This window comes from Athene cunicularia, assembly GCF_003259725.1.
Source record: "Athene cunicularia isolate RWA chromosome 13 unlocalized genomic scaffold, athCun1 chr13_part1, whole genome shotgun sequence".
Taxonomy (NCBI): Eukaryota; Metazoa; Chordata; class Aves; order Strigiformes; family Strigidae; genus Athene; species Athene cunicularia.
Window position 1 is genome coordinate 18,779,071 of NW_020799117.1, and position 10,624 is coordinate 18,789,694.

Consider the following 10,624-nt stretch of genomic DNA (forward strand, 5'->3'; position numbering starts at 1 on the left):
CCAGCCTGCCCCCTCCACCTCCAAGATTTTTCTGAGGGTTCCTGTCCCTGCCCTCCATGTTCTGAGCAAACCCAGCCTCACTCCATCCTGATCCCTGTCTTCCACTTTGCCAAAACCCTGGAGCCATTTTGGAGCATCTCCAAATCCCTGTCTATGCCTGAGAAGCCAGTGGGGAGATGGGGGGGGGGGAAGAGAAAGGAGAAACACTGAAAAGAGACCTAGCACTGCCAACTGAAACAGTAGAAACATTGAGCGAATATGTTAAACACTTAGAAAAATGTGGCTGAAACTTGCCTAAGATGTTAAAAGTTGTCTTAAACTCTTTTCTGTGTTAAGTTTTTAAGGATGAGGCCCAACACAAGCTAAAAAGAATATTAACCCAATGTAAAAATTTTGTAGAGATAAAACAGCATGCACTTTAACTTGACAAGTTTAAATGCCTGTGAAGTCTGGGCTTGAGCACATAATAAAACATTAGCTTCACATTCAGTGTTTGTACATCAAATGCCACAGAGGAGTATTTATATATCCTTTGATAGATGACTTACATTTTACTTTTTGAAATGTTAAGATTCAAAACCTGGGCAAGAACTAAGCCTCCAATCTGCATATACTTACACTCAAGTTCAACTTTGCTTTACTATTACCTTTGATAAGACTGTTTCATGTTTCAAAAATTTTAGCAATATTCAATATCATAGCATCAGGGATCTTAATCAGCAGGACTACACATTTACACTTCCTCTTTTTTCTCCCCTCAGCGTATTTTAAATTATTTCCTCTTTTCAGTTTTCATCATTAAAGATGCAAAGTTCACATCTGCCTCCCCATTCTCTCATTTTAGAAAAAGGCACACCCTGAACAGCAAACAGTCCAGAGGAAGATGTTATTTTGCACTGTGAATACCAAGCTGAATCTGACTGGTGTGTGGGACAAATTCAATTTGATATCAGACAAGGCTGGAAGAAATGTGTCAGACTAAGGTTAATGAGTATTTCCCTGAGATTTTCCCTCGGATTTTTTTTTAATTATACTAAAAAAGCATGCCCAAGACTTCTGCACCCTAACGAAATAGAATTCAAGCACTCAAAAAAATCAATCCAGGAAACAACAATACCCTGTGCACAAATAATTCATTACATATGTAATCATTAATTAATTTCAAGTATGATTTTTGCACAAAATACTATGCCAGCAAAACAAACACAGAGCTAAAACAATACAAGATCAACAGCACCCACCCGTTTCTTCTACAGTAGATTAAATATTGAGGCCTTAACATTTGCTTTAATAGCTGTCTACAAAAGAGAACACTCAAGCAGCTTCGTGTTATTGCTATTAATATCAAAAGGAATTGAGGCACACTGCTTCATACTAACTTTAGAAATAAATTGCTAAGTTCATTAAAGCACTAACTTAAAGCTGGTCATTAGCAGAAGTGCAGTCTCCCATTCACACCAGATATTTAACTTGCTTAATTTATTTTCCTATCAGCCAGGGACCCGGCTTTCCTTCCTAACACACACAAACTTTTCCCTCCTAACGCTCTACCCTCTAAACTTGGCTTTAAGTTAACATGTTGTAGCCTTTTACAGTTATCTCAAAATCTCAGATGAATGCAACTCAAAATACAACCATTCTCCCTGACTCTGAAATAAATCTGCTTCAACTTTAAAGCTTCTCTTGAAAACCATGCCTTACAACTGACTCAGCTATGCTTTGAAAACAACCAGGAACAGAACTTTACATTGAAATCTCATAAGGATTTAAAAGGATGACTCTGAGCGCTGCCCACAACGGAATTTCAAATGGCATTTCAGCAGGATAAAGCTACTGGAATTTGTATTATGAACAACTAGACAAGTTCTCTAAATTTCTGATGAACTCATCAGAGGACACTGCTAGAAATCAGAACAGACTCAACTGAAGTTCAACAAAAAGTCATTGGTAAGGCTGCTTTCTCCTTTCAGAAGCAGGATTTGTAAGCCTACAGGGGCTTAGTGTCCCTGTACCTGCAGGGTACCTCCACAGAAGGCAGGTTTTACCTTATGTGGCCTAGGTCTGTTTTTCATAGTAGGTTTGCAATTTCCTAATAAAGCCCATGTGTATTTACTGAATATGCCCTTTCTTATTCTAAGCTCAACAGCTAACTTGGTGAGTTCTAACACTTCAGGGACATTAAGCAGTTAAAGCAAGATACTGAATTTGCGGACAAACTCATCTAAGCAGAAGCAGCAAGATATAGTACAGGGTGACTTCTTACCTGAAACTTTGTTTCTGGGCTTCAGATCCACCAATCCAGAATGAAAGGGGATTCGAATGGGTTTTCCTTCTCAGACTTGTCTGTTAAAAGAGAGCAGCCAATCATCTTCAGCTTGGTGTATCTACTTCTTTCTTGAACGAAATCCCAATTACGTACTCCTAATGCTGTTAGAGAGACAAGGCAGCCTAGGCACCTTACCAGTCCAGTAATGACTACGTTAGCGGGGTCATCGGATTGGTGGATCTAAGACAAAGAAACGGATTTACAGACAAGGAGTTGCTCTTTCCCCTGCCCTGAATCACCCAATGCACAACAAGTGGGGGCTACAGCTCACCTTGCAAAGATTAAGGAAGATGAGAAGAAACTGCAACGCAAATAACGAAGCAAATGCTAAAGCTTCAAGCACCAGCTTACACCTCACAAGCCTGCTCTGGAACTGCCAAAATGGTAATACGCAGGTTTTCAAAACAGTCCACTACAGTTCTCTTAGTTTGCCATATACAGGCTCTAAATTATTTTATTGCAATTATTATTTCCCTGTTTCCAGACTCAAAGTTATCTGACTTTTCTTATGTATCTGCAGCACAAAGATAGAGTCTTCGAGACACTTATAGTGTGAATGACAGCACTGAATTTGGTACATTTTCAGTATCTCTGTGTCTCTGGAAAACAATCCAGAACTAGAACAGAGTAAGCCAAGGCATCCTACTCCTGACACAAGAAAAAGTCACCTCTTACTAAGATGATAATAGGCCTTTGTCCAGTATTTTCAGCAGTACACTTACGCTTTAAGTGACTAATTTAAAGCAGCTTTAACAATAACACCCAAGGGAAGATGGGAGTCTCCAGAAAGCTGCGAGTATATCCTAGAGAGACCAGGCTGTGCACCCTCCACTCAGGTCTTCAAGAAGTTTGAAATATGGCCTACAAAACCTCCCCTAACAGCAGTCAGAAGAAACAGCAACATTTTCTAGAACATTATGCTGCAACGTCCACAGAATATGCTACCACTGCCTCACCCCTTCCTCCACTCTCCAGCCCCTCTGCAGAGCTCAACCAAGCGTTCTTCAGCCTCCACAACTGTGCCCCATGTCTCTAAGCACCAACAGCTGGTAGAGGGTGGGAGAAGGTGTGCCAAGACACTGTTTCCATGAGGTCAGTCATGCTCCTGACTGTTCAGAGCTACCTAAACAAAGGAGTATCTTCATCATGGGGCGATTTTCCGTTTTTCTACCACTGGTAAAGCAATAGTCGATTATATGGCAACATTTCAAGGACAAAGCAGCACTATAAGCCTAATACCATGTCCAATCTATGATTTTTAAGGCTGCCAAGTAAAGTGATAAAATGTCAAGGCATATGACTCAGAATTTTAAGAGTACAATACAGCTCAGTAAGAAGCCAGCTATCAAAATTATATAAATGTACTGATTTGCCAAATCACAACAGAGCCAACAGGGTGTTGGAAAGAGAGGCACTTCACCATGAAGTCATTCCTTAACAGTATTTGCAAGTGTTACAGCACAGGTCTGATTTCTGCCTCGAGAAGTACTGGTGTGATGGAGACAGCCTGAATATCAAGTTTCCCTGGCTAGTCCTCTGCTGCCCAAACAGAAATGCCTAAAAGATTCTCTATCAAATACAAGCTGCAATTGTAACTTAAATTTTGCAAACAGATTCTGCGTATAAATTTTCAAAAGCTTTATGTATTTTTGTCTGAAATCTTTAAATTGGCATGACTGAAAAGGATAGAAGATTTGAGCATTGTGCGAGGCATCCTGACATACAAACACGTGCCTCCCAAAAAGGCAAAGAACACAAGCTGACACAAATTTTTGTAATAAAACCCCATATTCAATTACTCCTCAGCAGTATGAAACTCAGAATGCATTCCCACAACTCATAACACCAAATATAAACTTGAATTTCTCCTGTAAGTCAATGAACAAATCAAAATTCAGTAGTGTTGCCACAGCTAGAAGTTTACTTGAAAAGTTGTTTTTACCAGTTTACCCAGAAAGCGCGTAGGTCCTCCCTCCTAGCAAGTAGGTACCTACCTACATCTTACAAATTTCTGCCTGTATTCTTACAAAAATGGGCCTGGGAAGCTGCACTACTCTTTGATCCCAAATAAAAACGTTCATTTCCTGAGACAGAAGTACAGGGATGCAAGTCCTGAGGGGACCTGGATTAACAAAGCAACTAAGAAACAGCATGCCCGCAAACGCTCCCATTGTTAGGTTAGCCTGCACAAGAAGCAAGTTAAGTTTCCAAAAACAGTCAGCGCTTTTTTTTTTTTATTAAAATACAAATGGCATTGCGTTATTTTTATATTATCTGGTCTCAGTTGTGCACTACTCATACTGGGAAGTGTGTGGAAGTAGTACAGAAAAACGGAGTAGTCTGTCAGATGTCGCACCACTGAGCTCAAACACACCAATAAACTGGGGAAGGGATTTTCCAGAAAAAGTGGATTTTCTGTGAATAATGAAGTACTAGCAGTACCATGAAAATCAAACCGAGAAATCAGATTACATAACAACATAAACAGTGGCATTAGTATAAAGATGACATTGCCAGAGAAAAAAGCTGGAACATAAGTATTGTTATTAATCAGCATTAGTTTAAACAACTCAGTAAATGTTGTCATTTCCCTTCAATTTATTTTCTCCATTGTAACAAAAAAGAGCAGCCCTCTTATAACCACAGTCTCTTATTCTCTCCCACACATCATTCTTCTCACACTGGCACGTTTGCTGCAACATCCATTTCATTTCAAACCCATCAGCAATCTCACTTTGCACACTGCTGCACAAGCACTCAAAGCAGCACAGGAAGATGAAACTGAAAATGCCAAAGCAAGTGACCGACCTCTAAACTCCACAGCAATAAAACGTAACACATCAGAAGACATACATCAAGGTGATTTAACAAGTAGCAAAGGTGTTTTAGAAAACACACATGAAATGAAAAGGTACATCCATCCTTCAAAGAATGTTCCCAAGTCTCTCTAAGGGTACAGCTTGTAACAAGGCAGTTTGTTTTGCTGAGATGCTGCTTGCAATGCTCATCAGTGACCCAAATTTTTAGCAATGTACAACAACTCTGCCTAAGGGATACAGTCAGCACAGTCTGAAATGCAAAAATGGCATACATGTGCTTTACAACTTTTTAAAGGAGCAACCCAAGAGCACTTCAGAGAGGGCAGCTGGTGTGCATACCAGCATGCCTGCAGAGATGCGATCTCATTCCACAGTGACACCTGGACGCTGGATTTACAAGCACAATTCCTGACCTCCCGGTCTCGAGCCAGAGATCACAGGCAACACATCGCCCTGAAAACCACTCAGCGGTGCTCACACACAGGAAGCTATACACATGTTTCAGGCAGCAAGGGAACTTTCTCTGCTGCATCTCACTTGCTCAGCATTGTTGCAAAGGTTGCAAAAATTAGTAAAGTTAGAAAATTTAACCGCATTGAGGCAAAAGAGTGTCTTGAATCTCAAATGAGATTTGAAGTCTTTGGTGAAACACCAGCGTTTGGTCTCTTCAAGGAACTGTAACTTCTTTCTATTAAGAACAAGCAATTTAATTTCAGAATTTCACCACAAATGGAGCATCTGCAGTTTTCCTTCACCTGTATAAACTGATGCCATAATGATCACAAGCTTCAGATAACTTTTTTCTTTATAACCTCTCTTCTGCATCTTCATATTCTCCTTCCCTTTGCCACCCCACTTCCCCCACTGGTCTACTGTTTCGTCTAACCCTTCCCAAAAGATACAGCTTTCCACACTTCTTTGTCCACTTCCCTCATTTCATCACCACTCTGTTGGCTCTAAACGCAGCTGCCTTGCTCTAAATCATTTTCTTAAGCTCTTCCTTCCCATTTTCTGCACCACTGCCAAAGTCACAGCAATCTATTCTCTTTATATTTGCATCCTTCCTCTTACAGGCACTCTCTGAAATGTGACTGTCACTCCGATAGCCTGTGCAGCAGCACAGATCTTACATCCCCTACCCCAAAGGCTCATCTGTGCCTTCCTAACCACCACCTCTCCAGATACCAGCTCTAGCAATTTCCCTTTTTCCACAGGTATGAAATCATCCATCATGCCATTGACTGCATGCTTCAGTGTCTGACATGTAGCTTTCAACTCCGCTAGTTTATCTACTGAAGATTAAGATAATTGCAAAGTAAATAGATTATTATCCTATTGAAGAAAGCACAACTAGTTTTTGCACTGGTTTACAAACGTCTTACTAACTCTCCATCTACTCCCAGCCTTTGATTAAGAACCAGTCACATTTTAGCTAGAACAGTATTTTCTTTGTTTCCAATGCAAAGATGATCATTGCCTAGTCCTTCTGTATCTCTACTGATACAGAAGTAAACTGTTTGAAGGGCTCCTCTAAGAACATGTGGGAACAAATTCACAAAAACATTAACTGCTTCCTTGGCTTGCAATGATTAAGACAGGGAAGAAACAAGCCAGAATGTTACAGCCCTACTGAGATATATACAGCTGCTGTATTTTAGTTTCCAAACAGAATGCTACGATTTATTTTGCACTGTAAAGCTTTAAATAGTTTAAGGGCACAGCCATCTCCAGTTGCAGTAACCCAAGGAACTTCAGGTACCGCTGGCATGATTTATGGAAGAAGTTGCTGCTGGCAAGGCATGCCTATGTGAAATACTTTATTCTGAAATTGTTACCTTTTTAATCTGAAGACCTTCAGCTCACATCAAAGTCCTGCCAGGAGAAACCAAAATACTTTTGGCAAGATATTCAATTATAGTTCTTCATTTATTATTTACAGAGGCACTTAAACACTGGACACTTTTATGAAAGACAGAGACACACATTCGAGACAGCAGAAGTAGTATATTAGGAATAATATTTTTCGTATATGTAACTTTAAGATACAAGTGATAATACAGCATAAACAAGTGTGTGTCAGTTTTTATTCCTAGGCACGGTCTTTCCATAAACCTTTCACACCACTACCACAGAGCAGTATTACACTGAATTCAAACTGCCAACTCTGCAGCAGGGGGATCTGTGTTTGGAGAACAGCATGCGCATCAAGGACACAGTGGAAAGACAGATGAGAATAATCTCAGTAAGTGTGAGAATTTGCACATAGTTGGCTTCCTGCTTCAGTAGCCATACCCCATAGGTGTCTTGTGGGTACAAGAGCCTGGGAGCAACACATTTTTATTCTTTTTACACTGTCCTCATGCAGTTCGCTCCATAAATACATAACTTTTTAAACCTGTATAAAAAGGTATTTGCCATAAATATGTATTCTTTTACAACCACTTCAATACAAACTAATTACCCCCTACTTTGAAGGTCTGCTGGTAAAACAAAAGCACAGCTCAGTGAAGCTTCCTGAGAAAATGAAAAACATAAGGCTTTTAGCAAGTATTGAAGGCAAATGCATGTACAGGTTTGATGCAAATGAACAATACAGATTTTATACACAACTCAATCTGTAGGGAAAAAAATATTTCACAAAGCATTACTGTTGGTACTTCACCTTAAAAAAGAAAAGTTTGGTTCTTTAAAAGAGCAAAAAGGTTACAGTTATCTAATCTCACACAGAAAAATCAAAACCAGGAGAAGAAAGAGCCCTTTCAATCATTTTGGCTAGCCTTCCATCTGTTCTGGATTACTTCCTTACTACTCATTTTCTAATAGTTTGCCCACTCACGCAAAGCATTTAACTGAGACAGCATAAGTACAAAGGTATCTAAACTAAAAACAACCCCGTCAGATGCGCTGTTAGCCTAAATCTGGACCTCCTGCAGTCAACACAAGTTAAACGTTGAGGCCTCATGCCTCTTGAAATCACCCCTATAGGCAGCAGGTATCTTGCCTGTAGGGGAAGATACCATCTGCAAATCAAAGCCATGAAATGGCTAAATCAACTAAATCAATTGCTCATCACTCTTAAAATGGCTAGATGACACGATTTACAAAACTGGAGCAAGACCTGTAAAACTTTAAGCTGTCCTAAAAGATACAGTGACTTCAGAACACTCGCTAAAACTTCATGCGACAAATGAAAGTCGTCACTCTAAAACCTTAAAATATTTCTCCGAGATTCCAGCTTTAAAAACAGAACAGTATTATTTCCATGGCTGATTTTTCTTTAAATAAATGCAAATGAACTATCCAGTGAAGGCACAGTTGAGGGCTAGAACATCGTGTTCTGAAACTTCCGTGCAACTACCATGTTGACACATTATCTATTGTTTCTCAGCCACTCAGAACGATTATGTATTTGCTCCTCAGAACTTTTGCATCATACATTTGCTCCTGTATTTACTATAGATTTATCCTCGGCATTGGAAGGAAGTGATCAAGTACCCAAAAGTGCACCAAAAACAATCTCCTTTATCAAAGGGAGGTATTAAACATCCTGCTTTTAGTAAACAATAAATAACACTCTTAAAAAGAAAAGCACCCTGCTAAGTCTGACATGCTAAGACAATCCCTGGTTTAAGGATGTTTGCCACCAGCATTAACAACTGATACAAGAGTTTGCATATAATACTGAAATCACTGACTGAGAACTCAGTCAATACAGCTTCTACTCTGCTTTGTGTATTTAAACGAATCTTATCTTCTACAACACACAAGGCAAAACCTCCAAGCGATGTGTTCATTTAGGAATTATTTTAGTGAAACATTGACACTCAAAACATAAGTGTTTCTACGCAAGCCTTCACTAAGGTGAATTTAATTTCAACCTACCAACTACATTTTCCAGAGTAACATTTTCTACTGGCAACTACAGAATTAATTGTTCACCTTATTAATTTTTTTATATTTATTAATTTCTTGTGAGAGAAAACTTTGTTTCTTAAATGTCCTACTACATAACAAGAATCTGAACGCCATCAATATGTGCAATGATTAGCACATTTCTCAGGTCCAGCTGTAAGCAGAGGGTCCAATAATTATCACCAAAAGTTACATTTGCTTCTGCCTGCTAACAATTTGGCCCTAAATAGAAGAGACTTCTAAAAAGGGAGAGCATTTACCAAGAGACAAGTAAGAAAGTTGAGCAAGGCAAACGTACCTTCCAGCCTCAAAAGCTCTTTTAGCATCTCACATAACCCCAGGCTGAGGAGTATTAGTAACCCTCTTGTTCCAGGTAGGAAAAAAAAGCCACTAGAACTCACTTTACACCTCAGCAATTTAGCAGACATCTTTTCTGTAGGTGACTCGTCCTGTAACAGATACCACAACAGCTGCCGCCAGCCTTTATCCTCGATGCTGCAGTCCACTAACACGGAAACAGTTCTGATGTCACCCACGGTGAAGTGCAAGATCACCGAATCGATAGGGATCAGGAAAAGAGGCTCGATAGGAACAGCTTTTAAGCTGCTGACCTCAGAAAGAATCCCAACAGATTTTTGGGCTTCCCCTTTTTCAATTTCTGATTCTTGAGAGCAGACAATACTCAAAGTTTCTATTTTCCAGATCAGGTAGTTTAGAAAGAACACTAATGGCTAAAAAAAAACCATTTCATGTTTCTACTGAAGCCAGCCCACCTTCAGAGTACCTTAAAAATAATTTTTTGTGTTTTACCATACAGTTCTGCAGTTTTGCATGAAATTCTGTACGTGAAAGCAAATTATCCTTATTAGAAATAACTTAGAAGATATTACTGATTATTATTCTCTCTCAGCTCCTAACTTATTTTTATTCCTAATGGCAATAAAACTAGGCCCCCCAATAATATTTGGCTACAGAGACCTAAGATTCTCTTGTATGAAAAGAACAAACCTTCTCTTTCTATTGCTTCCATTTGGCCGCCTCTCCACAACCCGAATTTAGCGGCGTAAGCGTTAATTAGGGGGTATAACAAATACACCAATTACGTCTAGTTAGATAATACCGTGTTTGCTGGACCGGAGCTCCAGCACCGGTGCTGCTCCGGGTAGACGGGAGCTGCCCCCAGCCCCGATCCAAGCGACACCACTGCTAGAGAAGCCCCAAACCCTCACACTGGAAGTTTCAATCCGCCCCCCCAGGCCCGCCAGCCTCTTGCAAGTGTCACCAGGGTGGGCCCGGGGGGCTCCGGGATGGCTGCGGCGGGGCCGGCGGGGAGGCCCCGGCCGGAAACAAGACGCTGCAGCTCGGGGGGCGGCGGGAGCCCGAGCCCCGCACCGCCGGTGTGCTCCGGGACACTTCGGTTTCGGTTTTTACAGCGTGCCCGCATCACCCGCGCACGATTTCCCGCGCCTCCCGGACCGGCTCTGCCGTCTAGTGGGGTGTTGTTATTTTTATTTATTTCTCTTTAATGAAATTAAAGCGCTCGTCGCGCCCCGGCCTGCGCCGTAAG

At 40.6% G+C, this 10,624-nt stretch overlaps 1 protein-coding gene across 3 annotated transcripts in view; it reads right to left on the reverse strand.

Moving 5' to 3' along the window:
- FBXW11 (F-box and WD repeat domain containing 11) overlaps positions 1-2,384 on the reverse strand; it is a 67,623-nt gene extending 65,239 nt beyond the window's left edge. Inside the window, exon 1 of one of the 3 annotated variants that reach the window (XM_026858028.1) lies at positions 2,264-2,384. The gene's annotated coding sequence lies outside the window, so the exon portion shown is untranslated. The remainder of the gene's footprint in view (positions 1-2,263) is intronic. The other 2 variants (XM_026858031.1, XM_026858030.1) reach the window with 2 other exon arrangements.
- Between the last annotated feature and the right edge of the window lie 8,240 nt (positions 2,385-10,624).